The sequence below is a fragment of the Triticum dicoccoides genome, chromosome 5B, assembly GCF_002162155.2.
Source record: "Triticum dicoccoides isolate Atlit2015 ecotype Zavitan chromosome 5B, WEW_v2.0, whole genome shotgun sequence".
NCBI classification, from domain to species: Eukaryota; Viridiplantae; Streptophyta; class Magnoliopsida; order Poales; family Poaceae; genus Triticum; species Triticum dicoccoides.
In genome coordinates this window covers 164,529,248-164,546,748 of record NC_041389.1, presented here as the reverse complement: position 1 = coordinate 164,546,748, position 17,501 = coordinate 164,529,248, and positions in this window count along the sequence as shown.

Here is a 17,501-nt window from a genome sequence, read left to right as displayed (position 1 = left end):
TTTCAACTCATTTGGATATGCCTAGCTAGTAGTTCCTTCACAATGTCTTCCCTCGGACAGGAAATTTAAAAAATTGCTCAGGAAAATTTACTAAACAAGTTGAGTTGAACTTTGGCATGGGGCAATTATATGGATACGAAAAGATGTCCAAGAAGTTTGGGGTCAATTGGGCAAAGGTAAATAGCACTTGCTTTGCAAATGCTATTTAGGGCATTGATTTTGAACATGCCAATGAAATATTTTGCCACATTTGAGCAAGATAGGACCCAAACAATTTATTAGAATTATTTGGGAAATTTTGGGAGTGACAAAAATATAGGTTGCTTCACAACCTAGGGTTTAAAGGTTATTCCTTTAACGAAAAAGGAATACTCACAATAAAAGAATATTGGGATTTAGGCTAGGATGAAAATTACATGAGCTAGGGATGGTTTTGGGGATGACAAGCCACTATAAAACCTAGGAAGACATGATCTTCCCAAATTTTAGAACCACATAGCCACAAAAAAGCAATTTAAATCAATAAATCCAAGAAAATCAAAGGAAAAAGAAAAGGGCAAAAATTCAGGGTGTCACAATAAGTTTCTCGTTTATTGAGGCGACAAAGAGCTCATCGTAAATGGTTACGCCGATGCTAGTTTTGACACTAATCTAGATGACTCTAAGTCACAAACCGGATTCGTATTTATATTGAATGGTGGAGCTGTCAGTTGGTGCAGTTCCAAGCAAAGCGTCGTGGCGGGATCTACGTGTGAAGCGGAGTACATAGCTGCTTCAGAGGCAGCAAATGAAGGAGTTTGGGTGAAGGAGTTCATATCCGATCTAGGTGTAATACCTAGTGCATCGGATCTAATGAAAATCTTTTGTGATAATGCTGGAGCAATTGCCTTAGCAAAGGAATCCAGATTTCAAACAAAGAGCAAACACATCAAGAGACGCTTCAACTCCATCTGTGATCTAGTCAGGGAGACAGACATAAAGATTTGCAAAATACATGCAGATCTGAATGTGGCAGGCCCATTGACTAAGCCTCTTCCACGAGCAAAACATGATCAGCACCAAGACTCCATGGGTGCTAGAATCATTACAATGTAATCTAGATTATTGACTCTAGTGCAAGTGGGATACTGAAGGAAATATGCCCTAGAGGCAATAATAAAGTTGTTATTTTATATTTCCTTATTTATAATAAATGTTTATTATTCATGCTAGAATTTTATTAAACGGAAATTTGATACATGTGTGGATATATACACAAAACATCGTGTCCCTAGTAAGCCTCTACTAGACTAGCTCGTTAATAAAAGATGGTTAAGTTTCCTATCCATAGACATGTGTTGCCATTTGATGAACGGGATCACTTCATTAGGAGAACGATGTGATGGACAATACCCATTTGTTAGCTTAGCATTATGATCGTTCAGTTTTATTGTTATTGCTTTCTTCATGTCATATACATATACCTTTGACTATGAGATTATGCAACTCCCAGATACCGGAAGAATACCTTGTGTTCTATCAAAAGTCACAATGTAACTTGCTGATTATAAAGATGCTCTACAGGTATCTTCCAAGTTGTTTGTTGGGTTGACATAGATCTAGATTTGGATTTGTCACTCCGAGTATCGGAGAGGTATCTCTGGGCCCTCTCGGTTATACACATCATAAGACGCCTTGCAAGAAAAGTGACTAATGAGTTAGTTGTGAAATAATGTATTACGGAACGAGTACAGAGACTTGCCAGGAATGATATTCAACTAGGTATGAAGATACTAACAATCGAATCTCGGGCAAGTAACATACCGATGACAAAGGGAATAACGTATGTTGCCATTATAGTTCCACCGATAAACATCTTCGTAGAATATGTAGGAGCCAATATGAGCATCTAGGTTCCGCTATTGGTTATCAACCGGAGAGGTGTCTTGGTCATGTCTACATAGTTCTCGAACCCGTAGGGTCCGCACGCTTTATCGTTTGATGATGATTTTGTATTATATGAGTTATGTGATTTGGTGACAAAAAGTTGTTCGGAGTCCCGGATGAGATCATTTACATGACGAGGAGTCTCAAAATGGTTGAGAGGTAACAATTGATATATAGGACAATGGTATTCGGACACCAGAAGTATTCTGAAGGGTACCGGGTACATATCGGGTCACCAGAAGGGGTTTCGGGCTCCCCTCGGCGAAGATATGGCCCTAATGGGCCAAGAGGGGAAACACAGCGGCCAGCAGGGGCTGTTGTGCCCCCCATGTGAGCCGCACCTGAGGGGAAGGAAAGAGGGGAAGAGAGAAAGTAAGGGGATGGATTCGGTCTCCCCCTTCCTTCCCTCCTCCCTCCTCCTTCCTTCCCTGTCCGGTGAATAAGGAATGGGTGAGGCCGAATTGGGGGAGACTCCCAAGTAGGATTCCTCGTACTTTGGGTGCCTCCTGCTCCTCCCCTCCATCTCCCACCTATATATACATGGGGAGGGGGCGCCTAGAACACACGAACAATCGTTAGCCATGTGCGGCGCCTCCCTCCACAGATTACACCCTCGGTCATATTCTCATAGGGCTTAGGCGAAGCCCTGCACTGATCACTTCATCATCACCATCACCACGCTGTCTAGCTGGCGGAGCTCATCTACACCCTGGACACTTTGCTAGATCAAGAGTTCGAGGGATGTCGTCGAGCTGAACATGTGCAGAACTCAGAGGTGACGTACATTCGGTGCTTGATCGGTCGGAATGAGAAGAAGTTCGACTACATCAACCGCGTTGTCAAACGCTTCTGGTCTCGGTCTATGAGGGTACATAGACACACTCTCCCCCTCTCGTTTCTATGCATCTCCTAGATAGATCTTGCGTGAGCGTAGGATTTTTTTTGAAATTGCATGTTGTGTTCCCCAACAGTGGTATCCAAGCTAGGTCTATGCGTACATGATATGCACGATTAGAACACAAAGAGTTGTGGGCAATGATTGTCATACTACTTACCACCAATGTCTTATTTTGATTTGAGGGTATTGTTGGATGAAGCAGCCCAGACCAACCTTACATGAGCATGTTCACGAGACTAGTTCCACTGACAGACATGCAAATAGTTTTGCATGAAGGTGGCTGGCGGGTGTTTGTTTCTGCAATGTTAGTTGGATCAAATTTGACTGTGCCCGGTCCTTGTTGAAGGTTAAAACAGCAAACTTGATAAATCACTATTGTAGTTTTGTGTCGTAGGTAAGAACGGTTATTGCTAGAAGGCTGTAGCAGCCACGTACAACTTGCAACAACAAAGTAGAGGACGTCTAACTTGTTTTTGCAGGGCATGTTCTGATGTGATATGGTTAAGACATGATGTGATATACGTTATTGTTTGAGATGATCATGTTTTGTAAAAGTTATCGGCAACTGGCAGGAGCCTTATGGTTGTCGCTTTATTGTATGAAATGCAAACGCCATGTAATTGCTTTACTTTATCACTATGCGTTAGCGATAGTTGTAGAAGCAATAGTTGATGAGACGACCATGATGCAACGATGGAGATCAAGGTGTCGAGCCGATGACGATGGAGATCATGACGGGGCTTTGCAGATGGAGATCAAAAGCACAGGATGATGATGGCCATATCATGTCACATATTTCAATTGCATGTGATGTTTATCTTTTATGCATCTTATTTTGCTTAGTACAGCAGTAGCATTATAAGATGATCCTAACTAAAATTTGAAGGTATAAGTGTTCTCCCTGAGCATGCACCATTGCGACAGTTCTTCGTGTTGAGACACCACATGATGATTGGGTGTGATAGGCCCTACGTTCACATACAACGGGTGCAAGACAGTTTTGCACATGTCAAATACTCGGGTTAAACCTAACGAGCCTAGCATGTATAGACATGGCCTCGGAACACTGGAGACCGAAAGGTCGAATGTGAATCATATAGTAGATATGATCAACATAGAGATGTTCACCATTGATGACTACTCCATCTCACGTCATGATTGGACTTGGTTTAGTTGATTTGGAACATGTATCATTTAGATGACTTGAGAGGTATCTATCTAAGTGGTAGTTCTTAAGTAATATGATTCACTAAACTTAATTTATCATTAACTTAGTCCTTATAGTTTTTGCATATCTGTGTTGTAGATCAATGGCCCGTGCTACTGTTCCCTTGAATTTTATTGTGTTCCTTGAGAAAGCTAAGTTGAAAGATAATGGTAGCAACTACACGGACTGGGTCCGTAACTTGAGGATTATCCTCATTTCTGCACAGAAGAATTATGTCCTTAATGCACCGCTAGGTGTACCACCCCCTCCAGCAACTGCAGACGTTGTGAATGCTTGGCAGTCGCGTGTTGATGACTACTCGATAGTTTAGTGTGCCATGCTTTACGGCTTAGAATTGAGAGTTTAAAGACATTTTGAACGTCATGGAGCATATGAGATGATCCAAAAGTTGAAGTTAATATTTCAAGCAGATGCCCGAGTTGAGAGATATGAAGTCTCCAACAAGTTCTATAGCTGCAAGATGGAGGAGAGCAGTTCTGTCAGTGCATATATACTCAGAATGTATGTATATCATAATCACTTGACTCAGCTGGGCGTTAATCTTCCAGATGATAGTGTTATTGACAGTTATCCAATCACTGCCAACTAGCTAGAAAGGCATCGTGATGAACTATAATATGCAAGGGATGGAGAAGAATATTCCCGAGCTGTTCGCAATGCTCAAAGCTCTGGAGGTAGAAATCAAGAAGGAGCATCAAGTGTTGATGGTTAACAAGACCACTAGTTTCAGCAAAAAGGGCAAGGGAAAGAAAAGGAACTTCAAGAAGAATGGCTAGCAAGTTGCCACTTCCGGGAAGAAACCCAAAGTTGGACGTAAGCCTGAAACTGAGTGATTCTACTTCAAAGGGACTGGTCATCGGAAGCGGAACTACCCCAAGTATTCGACGGATAAGAAGGATGGCAAAGTGAACAAAGGTATATTTGATATACATGTTATTGATGTGTACCTTAGTAATGCTCGTAGTAGTGCATGGGTATTTGATACTAGTTCAGTTGCTCATATTTGTAACTCGAAACAGGGACTGCAGATTAAGAGAAGATTGGATAAGGACGAGGTGACGATGTGTGTCGGGAATGGTTCCAAGGTCAATGTGATCGCCGTCGGCACGCTACCTCTACATCTACCTTCGAGATTAGTTTCAGACCTGAATAATTGTTATTTGGTGCCAGCATTGAGCATGAACATTATATCTGGATCTTGTTTGGTGTGAGACGGTCATTCATTTAAATCAGAGAATAATGGTTGTTCTATTTATATGAGTAATATCTTTTCTGGCCATCCGCCCTTGAAGAGTGATTTGTTTCTATTGAATCTCGATTGTGGTGATACACATATTCATAATATCGATGACAGAAGATGCAAAGTTGATAATGATATTGCAACATATTTGAGGCACTACCATTTAGGTCATATTGGTTTGAAGCACATGAAGGAACTCCATGCCGATGGACTTTTGGAGTCACTTGATTATGAAACATTTGATACTTGCGAACTATGCCTCATGGGAAGATGACTAAAACTCCGTTCTCCGGAACAATGGAGCGAGCCAATGACTTATTGGAAATATTACATACCGATGTATGCGGTCCAAGAAGTGTTGAGGCTTGCGGCGGGTATCGTTATTTTCTGACCTTCACAGACGATTTGAGTAGATATGGGTATATCTACTTAATGAACCACAAGTCTGAAATATTTGAAAGTTCAAAGAATTTCAGAGTGAAGTGGAGATTCATCATAACAAGATAATAAACTTTCTACGATCTGATCACGGAGGCAAACATTTGATTTAAGAGTTTGGCCTTCATTTAAAAACAATGTGGAATAGTTTCATGACTCAGGCCACCTGGAACACCACAGCGTAATGGTGTGTCCGAATGTTCTAACCATACTTTATTAGATACGGTGTGATCTATGATGTCTCTTACCGATTTACCACTATCGTTTTGGGGTTATGCATCAGAGACAGCTGCATTAAAGTTAAATAGGGTATTGTCTAAATCCATTGAGACGACACCGTATGAATTGTGATTTGGCAATAAACCTAAGATGTCGTTTCTTAAAGTTTGGGGTTGCGACACTTATGTCAAAAGGCTTCAGCCTAATAAGCTCGAACCCAAATCAGAGAAGTGCGTCTTCATAGGATACCCTAAGGAAACAATTGGGTATACCTTCTACCACAGATCCAAAGGAAAGATCGTTGTTGCCAAGAAAGGAACCTTTCTAGAGAAGGAGTTTCTCTCAAAATAAGTGAGTGGGAGAAAAGTAGAACTTGATGAGGTAATTGTACCCTCTCTCAATTTGGAAAGTAGCTCATCTGAGAAATCCGTTCCCATGATGCCTACACCAACTAGGGAGGAAGCTAATGATGATGATCATGAAACTTCAGATCAAGTTACTACCAAACCTCATAGGTCAACCACCACACGATCAACACCAGAGTGGTATGGTAATCCTATTCTGGAAGTCATGTTACTAGATCATGGTGAACCTACAAACTATGAAGAAGCTATGATGAGCCCAGATTCCAATAAAGGGCTTGAGGCCATGAAATCTGAGATAGGATCCATGTATGAGAACAAGGTGTGGACTTTGGTGGATTTGCCCGATGATCGGTGACCCATATAGAATAAATGGATCTTCAAGAAGAAGACTGGTGATGATGCTAATGTTACTTTCTAAAAATCCTGACTTGTCGCAAAAGGTTTTCGACAAGTTCAAGGAGTTGACTACGATGAGACTTTCTCACCCATAGCGATGCTTCAGTCTGCCCGAATCATGTTAGCAATTGCCGCATTTTATGATTATGAAATCTGGCAAATGGACGTCCAAACTGCATTCCTTATTGGATTTCTAAAAGAAGAGTTGTATATGATGCAACCAGAAAGTTTTGTCGATCCTAAAGGTTCTAACAAAGTGTGCAAGCTCTAGCAATCCATCTATGGACTGGTGCAAGCATCTCGGAGTTGGAATATTCGCTTTGATGAGGTGATCAAAGCATATGGTTTTATATAGACTTTCGGAGAAGCCTGTATTTACAAGAAAATGAGTGGGAGCTCTTTAGCATTTATAATATTATATGTGGATGACATATTGTTGATTGGAAATTGTCGCGAGAAACCACGGCCACCTATGGGACCAAACCACCCCTTGCTCATTCAGTAGGGGGGCGTCGTGTTGCACAAAGAGCAGAAGAGCATGGGGCATTGCGGTAAGCAAGACACAAGCAATTTTACCCAGGTCCGGGCCGCCATGAGGCGTAAAACCCTACTCCTGCTTTGGTGGATTGATGGTGGGAGAGTGGTGGTAGAACCTAGTACACTTGCCAAGAAGGGGCGGCTGTGGCCTATGCTACGTATGGGCGTCTAGCCTCGCGAGGGCCTAATCAACTTTCCAACCCTCTAACCCCTTCTACCATTGCCATGGGCCTCCTTTTATAGGTTAAGTGGTCACCACAGGGGCAAATCAGTCATTGACACTGATAAGATAGCAAATAGTGCTATCATACCTAACTCTGCAGGCTGACAGGCGCACGAAATGCACTGCTCAACGTCCCATAGTTGCCTACCGGCAAGCCTTGTCGGGCTTAATTTGTCAGCCCCATGCCTGCTCGTCCGACACGTCATAGGACGGGTCCCGTCCGTTGGTTTTCTAGTAGAAATGGGCTGCCATGTGGCGAATGGCTGCCACTTAATCACTTTGCGGCTTGACACCGCACTTATCCATGATATGGGTCATGGGGGGCAGTTGATGACGTGTTCCTTGCCCCTGCGAGTCCCGGGAGGCCATGCCGAGATGCTTCGGTTTCTTCCTTCTGGGGGTGGCCCTGCCCTTGTCAAGTCATTTCACCTGGCAAGGGAGGTTCTTCTCCTAGTGGTACTTGGCTTCTCTGGCTTGATCTTGGTCTCCTCGTTCTCCATGCTGGTCCTTTGAAGATTTTGATCTCTCTCACTCTGGTTCCCGGTCTGAGGCCATGATCTTGTTCCCGTGCCTGTACAAAGTCAGGGCAACATACCCAGGGTCTGTTGCACCAACAGAAGCCCCCGAGCCTGCCCTGATCGCACTGCCAGGCGTCATTGGGGTAGACCCTAATAAGTGCACAGGCAAGGGTGCTGAAGAGGTTAGCCTCTTCGTGCCTTCTTTGCTTCTTCATTAATCTTGGGTCCAGGCCAGTTTTCGGTTTTCCCGCGCGGCATGTAAATCCAATTGTGGTGGGGTCGTCCTTGCGATGGCCCATGACTGACTTTAATGCACGGGGTAGAAACGGCCAACTCACTCTTCCGACCACAACCTTATCCCTAGCCATGTATGTTGCATGCATCGCGTGGGGTAGGTAACGGAGGCGTGTGGTGAGGGAGAGTATAATGGTGAAGGCCCGACTTTCTTGAAGTGGTGGAGCAGGGCGGTGGTTGCCCATCGTGGAACCAGCCCCTAGCCCCTCGCTTGCCTATAAAAGGAAGAGTGGGGGAGGAGTGGAGGCATTCATCCGTATTTTCCTCCTTCTCTATCTGTCTTCGTCTTGGATTATGTTGGAAGCGAGAGCCCGGGATTGGCCCCCGGGTCTAAGCTTTGGGTTGATGATGTCGAGCAATGGTGCTGGTGCCCGGGGAGTGAGCATGGTCCAAGTCAAAGATGAAGGGCTCGGGATCGTTGGACATCCCAGTACAGTCACTCTCCTCAGAATCGGGGTCAATGTCGACGAGGAGGGCGCCTTCCTTCTCGCCATGGCGGGACGTGGTGCGCTTCGGGCCCTCTGGTCATCTTGGTCGCTCGCCGTCTTCCCGGAGGGATGCTGGGTTGGAGTCCTAAAGCTCTCCGGGAGTGGTGGTGACGAAGAGAAAATGAGGGAAGGCGGAGGTAGCGGGTGGCGGAGGGTCAGGTCAGAGCACAATGGCATGGATGCCTTCTCCTCTGACTGGCGACCTGCCGCCTCATCTTCCGTCCTTCCCCTCCCTCCCAGGCACCATCATCACCGGCCTCTTTGGGCCATAGCCGAGGAGGGATGCCTTCTAGGCGCGTTCGCCTTTCCTCCAGTGATCTCCTGATAGAGCCTCTGCGAATGACCCCGCTAAGGCTCGAGTCGGGTCTTCTCACTGGTGATTGCGACCGGGGGTGCCTCGCCCCGCTCCTACGCTTCTCATCCACACCTTCACCAGCCCCGGTCTCATCCGGCTACCTCCGGGCGAGCCGCGACGGGTTCTCGCCCAGGCGCTTTTCTCGTCTTTTCCTCCTTCCACCGCAGTTCCTGGGGGGGGGACGAAAAGAGGAGATCACGGGGCACTTATCTTTTTTCAATCTTAAATTTGTAGGCATCTCCCAAATTTTAATTCAAATAATGTAACCACTCGAGTCCATGTTTGTGTTCTATAAGGCTTGTACTTGTATGAACTACATATTAATGAAAAAGACAAGCCTTGCCAGGAACTTGTTCATGTGTACGTCCATGCAGAGGTTAGGTGCCTCTTTAGCTAAATAAACAAGTTTTTCCCGGCAGGCTATCCTGCCGGCACCCTTTTTCTACTTTGTTGCCGGGGACTGGGGTCTACCGGGCAAAGAATAGAGGGGCCAGCCCCCCGCAAACTCTTTCTCAGCAAAAGGCCACTACGACCACCTTGGCTGAAGCAACATTCTGCCAAAGGTAGGAGCACCCAAGCATCGAAGAGTGCTGGAGCTTTTCTATGCACAAGTTTCAGCTTACAAAACACTTATGGACAAGAGATAGATGTTGACATTCTAGATACAGGGGTACTCAGACTTACCTATCTGCGGCCCACGACGTGGGTCCATCGACGGTCTGGTACGGCCTAGTTTCAGCATCAACAACTCAAGACCCTCGCGAGGGGCGGAGCCTCGCGAGGCGAATGACACTAAGACCTCCAAGGGGATCGGCCTCCCCAGGCTGGCTCCCAAGGAGCGGAGATTCCTATGCAAGGTGCACCTGATGAGGCTTAGTTGGCGTGAGCTAGGACGACCAAGGCCAGGCGGGCGCCAGCGGGCGCAGCGTACCAGTTTCCCCTTCGATGCAAGGAAGGCAAGCAGCAGGCATGGAGTCCCGAGGAATCAACCATAGGTTTCCATTTTGGTGCAACAAGACCAAGACCGCCAGGACGACAGGACGGAGGTTATCGCCAAGCCCACCGCAACATCACGACCAAAGGCTTTTGCAGGCGAAGACCACTTTAGTCAGGATAGGATGTACTTGTTGTCTCCCTTCAAATTTTGCCGTTGTGGGATCCCTTCCTGCCAACATTTGGGAAGAGGACCAAGGCCACTATAAATAGGACCTAGCCACCACCACACAGACAGAGAGAGACACAGAGGAAAGACGTGCCAGATAATCGAATCCATTCCACCCTCACCATCTCACCAGCTCACTTGAGCTCAAGGACACCTCATGTCCTGAGGCTATTCAACTGTTGTACTAGTTCATCCTCAGCCCCTCGAGGCAATCCACCATAAGGCTGGAGTAGGGTATTACACCGCAAGGTGGCCCGAACCAGGACAAACTGTCGTGTCTCTCTTTACCTTCGAGTTCGTCGTGCTAGGCTGTGAGGATCGTGAGTTGGCAGGCTGGGTAGGTTGAGATCTCCGCATGCACCCTAGAGTTCGAACCTCTCAAGGGTTTGAGAAACCCAAAATCCAACATTTGGCGCCTCAGGTAGGGGTGTGTCGGATCTTCTCCTTCGTCGATCGATCCACCGCTACTCCGACACTTCCATGGTTGATGCACGTTCGGCTCGCGCCAAGCGTCTGGCCGCAGTCACAGCCCGCGTCGCTCAGACCGCACCAGCGGGCAACGGCTGTCCTCACCGTCCCCCATCACCAGCGGCAAACGCCGCTACGGGCCCTGCTGGCCACGAGTAGCAAGCTCCTCTCTGCGCCGCGACGGGCGCACCGCCACTCCGTCGCTAACTCCGGCCGCCTCGTACTGTCACGCACGTCGTGGCCCGGCGAACGCGCAGGCCGTGCTGCTCATGGAGCGGGAGCTCCTACACTATCGCCAGTCGACGACTTCTACAAGGAGTGGCTCAAACGCATCGCCGATCTCGTCAGCGCCGCCGGAGACTCTGCTGCGCCGGCCCGCTCACTGCCCCAGCAGCCGCCTGTTGCAGGCGACGTGGCTCAAGGGACACCTCTTCCACCAAGAGTCCAGGGAGCCCTCATCAAGCAAAGGAGGGCAGCGCCACGACGTGACCCATAGCGTCAGGCGCCCGCGCATGAAGAAGCAAGTTGTCAAGTGGTGCAGCGGCCCCAAGAAGATGCACGCGCGCTTCCAGCGCCTCCACGACAAGACCGTGCGCCGCCTTTGGTTATGGCGCATGCTACGTCTTGAGCTTGCATTGGTTTTCCTTTAAGAGGAAAGGGTGATGCAGCAATAGTAGCATAAGTATTTCCCTCAGTTTTTGAGAACCAAGGTATCAATCTAGTAGGAGGCTCCTCAAAAGTCCCACGCACCTACACAAACAAACAAAGAACTCGCAACCAACGCAATAAAGGGGTTGTCAATCCCTTCATGGCCACTTGCAAAAGTGAGATCTAATAAAGATAGTATGATAAGATAAATATATTTTTGGTATTTTATAATATATATGCAAAAAGTAAAGATGCAAATAAAAGTAGATTGGAAGCAAATATGATAAGAGATAGACTCGGGGGCCATAGGTTTCACTAGTGGCTTCCCTCAAGATAGCATAAGTATTACGGTGAGTGAACAAATTACTGTCGAGCAATTGATAGAAAAGCGAATAATTATGAGATTATCTAGGCACGATCATGTATATAGGCATCACGTCCGCAACAAGTAGACCGACTCCTGCCTGCATCTACTACTATTAATCCACACATCGACCGACTCCTGGCTGCATCTAGAGTATTAAGTTCATAAGAACAGAGGAACGCATTAAGCAAGATGACATGATGTAGAGGGATAAACTCAAGCAATATGATATAAACTCCATGTTGTTATCCTCGATGGCAACAATACAATACGTGCCTTGCAAACCTTTCTGTCACTGGGTAAGGACACCGCAAGATTGAACCCAAAGCTAAGCACTTCTCCCATGGCAAGAAAGATCAATCTAGTAGGCCAAAACAAACTGATAATTCGAAGACACTTGCAAAGATAACTCAATCATACATAAAGGAATTCAGAGAAGATTCAAATAGTATTCATAGATAAACTTTATAATAAACACACAATTCATCGGATCTCGACAAACACACCACAAAAAGAGCTTACATTGAATAGATCTCCACAAGAGAGGGGGACAACATTGTATTTAGATCCAAAAAGAGAGAAGAGGCCATCTAGCTAATAACTATGGACCCGTAGCTCTGTGGTAAACTACTCACAACTCATCGGAGGGGCAAGCATGTTGATGTAGAAGCCCTCTGTGGTCGATTCCCCCTCCGGAAGAACGTCGACGAAGGCTCCAAGATGGGATCTCGCGGATACAAAAGGTTACGGCGGTGGAAATTGTATTTCGTTGGCTCCTTGGATGTTTTTGGGGTACGTAGGCTTATATAGGAGGAAGAAGTACGTTGGTGGATGCCCGAGGGGCCCACGAGACAGGGGGCGCGCCCTATAGGGGGGGCCCTCCTATCTCGTGGAGTCGTCGGCTGCTTCTTGACTTGCACTCCAAGTCCTCTGGATGACGTTCGTTCCAAAAATCACGCTCCCGAAGGTTTCATTCCGTTTGGACCCCGTTTGATATTCCTTTTCTTCGAAATACTTAAATATGCAAAAAAACAGCAATACGGGCTGGGCCTCCGGTTAGTAGGTTAGTCCAAAAAATGATATAAATGTGTAAAATAAAGCCCATAAACAACCAAAAGGGGTAATATAATATCATGGAACAATAAAAAATTATAGATACGTTGGAGTCGTATCAGCGCACGACCACCAAGACCAGGCTCCACCACCCCGACAGGCTCCCGTGACCACAGCACGGTGCCATGCGTTCACCCTGGAGCTGCGCAACCTCATTTGGTTGGGCAAGTTTAAGCCTGACCTGCCCTCATGCTACGACTGCACCGTCGACCCGTCGAGTTCCTGCATCTCTACGAACTAAGCATCGAGGCGGCCAGCGGCGATGAGAAGATCATGGTGAACTGCTTCCCCATGGCCCTCAAGGACGGCGCACGCTCCTGGCTCCTGGTCCTTCCTGTGGGATCGGTCTCCTCCTGGGATGAGATGCGCGACCGCTTCATCGCCAACTTCCAAGGAACACGTGAGCACCCGTGGGCCGCGGGTGACCTACGACGAATCAAGCAGCAGCCAGGAGAGACCCTGCAGAAGTACATCCAGCGCTTCAACAATGTTCGCCTCAAGATACCTAAGGTGTCGGACAAGGCCATCATCTCAGCGTTCACTGGTGGCATCCGCGATGTCAAGATGAAGGAGGAGCTCGCCATACATGAAGACCTCTGCACAATCCTAGTGATGTTCAACATGGCGAACAAGTGCGCGAGGGCTGAGGAGGGACGCTTCTCCCTCCTCGAGCTCCCCGACGTAGACCCAGAAGACAAGAAGGCCAAGGCCAAGGACGTGAAGCACAAGGAACCGGCTGTACTCGGGGCCGAACCAGAGATGAAGCACGGCTGCGATCACCCTTGGTCATCCAAGGGCAGCCGTCCGTACTACGTCTTCCACAACATGCACGGCCACAACAATAATGACTGTCGGGAGCTCAGGGCCCTCCGCAGCGGGCGCCTCGGTCGACAACCCGAGCGCAACGATTGAGGCTATGGTCTTGGAGGTGGATGAGGTGGAGGACACTGGGACGAGCGCGACCATCGCCAGGAGTGGCGCGACTAGCCTCGGGAGGACCGCTGGCAAGGCCAGCCTCGCGAGGGTGCCTGGAGGGACCAGCCTCGCGAGGATCGGCCTCACAGCAATGCTGGCCTCTCTCCGCTGCCTCCACCACAAAGAAGGAACGAATACCATCACCAGGACGAGGGGGCTGGGGGCTTCCAAGAGCCTCGCGCCATCGCTTGCATCTTGGGCGGCTCCCGGGCCCCAGCTTCTCATTGGACCTTCAACCAGTTTGCGCTTGAGGTGAACGCAGTCCGCCCCAAGCTTGAGCCAGCACACCCGCTCAGGTGGTCCAAGTATGCCATCACCTTCAACTCCTCCAACCAGCTCAAGTGCGCGGCCATAGCTAGCATGCTCCCAATGCTCTGCTCACCCATGATCAGCAACGTACTCGTCACCAAGACACTCATCGATGGCGGGGCAGGGCTCAATGTTCTTTCTGTCCAAATGTTCAATAGGCTCCAAGTTGAAGGAAATATGTCCTAGAGGCAATAACAAAGTTGTTATTTATATTTCCTTATATCATGATAAATGTTTATTATTCATGCTAGAATTGTATTAACCGGAAACTTAGTACATGTATGAATACATAGACAAAAACATAGTGTCCCTAGTATGCCTCTACTTGACTAGCTCGTTAATCAAAGATGGTTATGTTTCCTAACCATAGACATGTGTTGTCATTTCATGAACGGGATCACATCATTAGGAGAATGATGTGATGGACAAGACCCATCTGTTAGCTTAGCATTATGATCGTTACAGTTTCATTGCTACTGCTTTCTTCATGACTTATACATGTTCCTCAGACTATGAGATGATGCAACTCCTGAATACCGAAGGAACACCTTATGTGCAATCAAACATCACAACTTAACTGGGTGATTATAAAGATGCTCTACAGGTGTTTCCAAAGATGTTTGTTGGGTTGGCATAGATCGAGATTAGGATTTGTCACTCCATGTTTCGGAGAGGTATCTTTGGGCCCTCTCGGTAATGCTCATCATTATAAGCCTTGCAAGCAATGTGACTAATGAGTTAGTTGCAGGATGAAGCATTACAGAACAAGTAAAGAGACTTGCCGGTAACGAGATTGAACTAGGTATGAAGATACGGACGATCAAATCTCGAGCAAGTAACATATCGATGACAAAGGGAACAACGTATGTTGTTATGCGATTTGACCAATAAAGATCTTCGTAGAATATGTAGGAGCCAATATGAGCATCCCGGTTCCTCTTTTGATTATTGCTCGGAGATGTGTCTCGATCATGTCTACATAGTTCTCGAACCCGTAGGGTCCGCACGCTTAATGTTCGATGATGATTTGTATTATGAGTTATGTGCTTTTGATGACCTAAGTTTGTTCGGAGTCCCGGATGAGATCACGGACGTGACAGGAGTCTCGAAATGGCTGAGACATAAATATTAATATATTGGACTATCTTATTCGGACACCAGAAGAATTCCGAGTTGTTTCGGGTAAAAACAGAGTGCCAGAGGGGTTACCGGACCCCCCCCCCCAGGGGGAAGCAATGGGCCAACATGGGCCATAGGGGAGAGAGGACAACCCACATAGGGGATGCTCCCCCCCATGGGGAGTACGAATAGTACAAGGGAAGGGGCGCCCCCCCCTTTCCCTCTCCCTCTCCCTCTCCATTCCTTCCCCTCTTCCTCCAGGTGGAATCCTACTAGGACTTGGAGTCCTAGTAGTAGGATTCCCTTCTCCTGGTGCGCCCTGCTAGGGCTGGCCCTCTCCTCCTTTATATATGGGGGCACGGGGGCACCCAAAAGCACACCAAGTTTTTCCTTAGCCGTGTGCGGTGCCCCCTCCACAGTTACACACCTCGATCATATCGTCGTAGTGCTTAGGCGAAGCCCTGCATCGATAACATCATCATCACCATTACCACGCTGTCATGCTGACGTAACTCACCCTCTTCCTCAACTAGATCAAGAGCATGAGGGATGTCATTGAGCTGAATGTGTGCTGAACACGGAGGTGCCATACGTTCGGTACTTGGATCAGTTGGATCATGAAGACGTTCGACTACATCAACCGCATTACTAAACGCTTCTGCTTTCGGCCTACAAGGGTACGTGAACACACTCTCCGCTCTCGTTGCTATGCATCTCCTAGATGGATCTTGCGTGATTGTAGGAAAATTTTGAAATTACTGTGTTCCCCAATAGTGGCATCGGAGCCAGGTCTATGCATAGATGATATATGCACAAGTAGAACACAAAGAGTTGTGGGCGATAATAGTCATACTACTTACCACCAACGTCATACTTCGATTCGGCGGTATTGTTGGATGAAGCAGCCTGGATCGACATTACATGACTGCCTTCATGAGACTAGTTCTACTGATGTGCTTTTGCACATAGGTGGCTGGTGGGTGTCTATTTCTCCAACTTTAGTGGAATCGAGTTTGACTAAGGCCTGCTTGTTGAAGGTTAAAACAGCACACTTGGCAAAAAATCATTATGGTTTTGATGCGTAGGTATGAATGGTTCTTGCTAGAAGCCCATAGCAGCCACGTAAAATTTCCAACAACAAAGTAGAGGACGTCTAACTTGTTTTTGCAGGGCTTGCTTGTGACATCCCTAGCTTCTGGCAATGCACTAGGCTAGCTTCATGTGTGCATCATTTTTAAATTTGAAAGAAACTTGAAATAGGGATTGCTTAAACCCTAGCATCAAAAGAATTCACTAGGTTCAAAAAAATTATTTTCAGTAAACCCAAATGGCCTTCAAAAATATTCATCATTTTTGGAAAATGCTGGAAACAGTAACCAGAGTTGATGCACATTTTTCCATGACATATTTGGGCTCTGAATTAAATCATACCTTATTTGCATTTGGGCATTTAAATGCTATATAATATTTAAAATGTCCAAATAATCATGAATTAAATGGTTACTATTGGAAATAATCCAAACAGTGGCCTTGAGCAGTTTCATGAATTTTGGGTTGGTTTTGGTATTTTAATTAAAGCCCTAAAGTTACAGAAAAAATAGAAAACAAAAATAAAAGAGAGAGAGAGATTTACCTGGCCTTACCTAGCTGGCCCAGGTCCTGTGCAGCCTAGCTGTGGCCCAACACTGTAGCTGGCCCAGCCCAGCCGCCCCACTGTTTTCAACCTCCTGCCAGTAGACAGGAGGGCGTGTGCTCGCCGCGCACGCGCCACCTCCACCCTGCCTGGCTGGCCTCCCATCACCCTGGACCTCCCTCGGGTCGCCACGCACCTCCCTCGGCCCCCTGCATCTCTCCCCTCTCGCTTCCGAATAGAGCTCGTCGCCGTTGTTCGCCATAGTCGCAGCCACCGCCTCCCCCTCGCCTCTCCAAAATGACCACGACCTTCACCTCAACGCCATCGCCCTCTCCACCAAGTCACACGCCGCCGGACGCTTCCGAATGACCTCATCGAGATCGTCTTCAACCTCCCGACGACGAGATCGCCTCCGCCGCCCCGTTCGCCTCAGACCTCCCCCGAGCTCGCCATCTGCATTGCTGCAACCTACATGAGCCACTGACCCTAAACCACCTCTTATGCGCTCCGTTTGCATGCCATAGTTGCTGTTCCGTCAAAGACCGAACCACGCCGCCGCCAAAGCTTCTCGTCGCCAAGCCTACA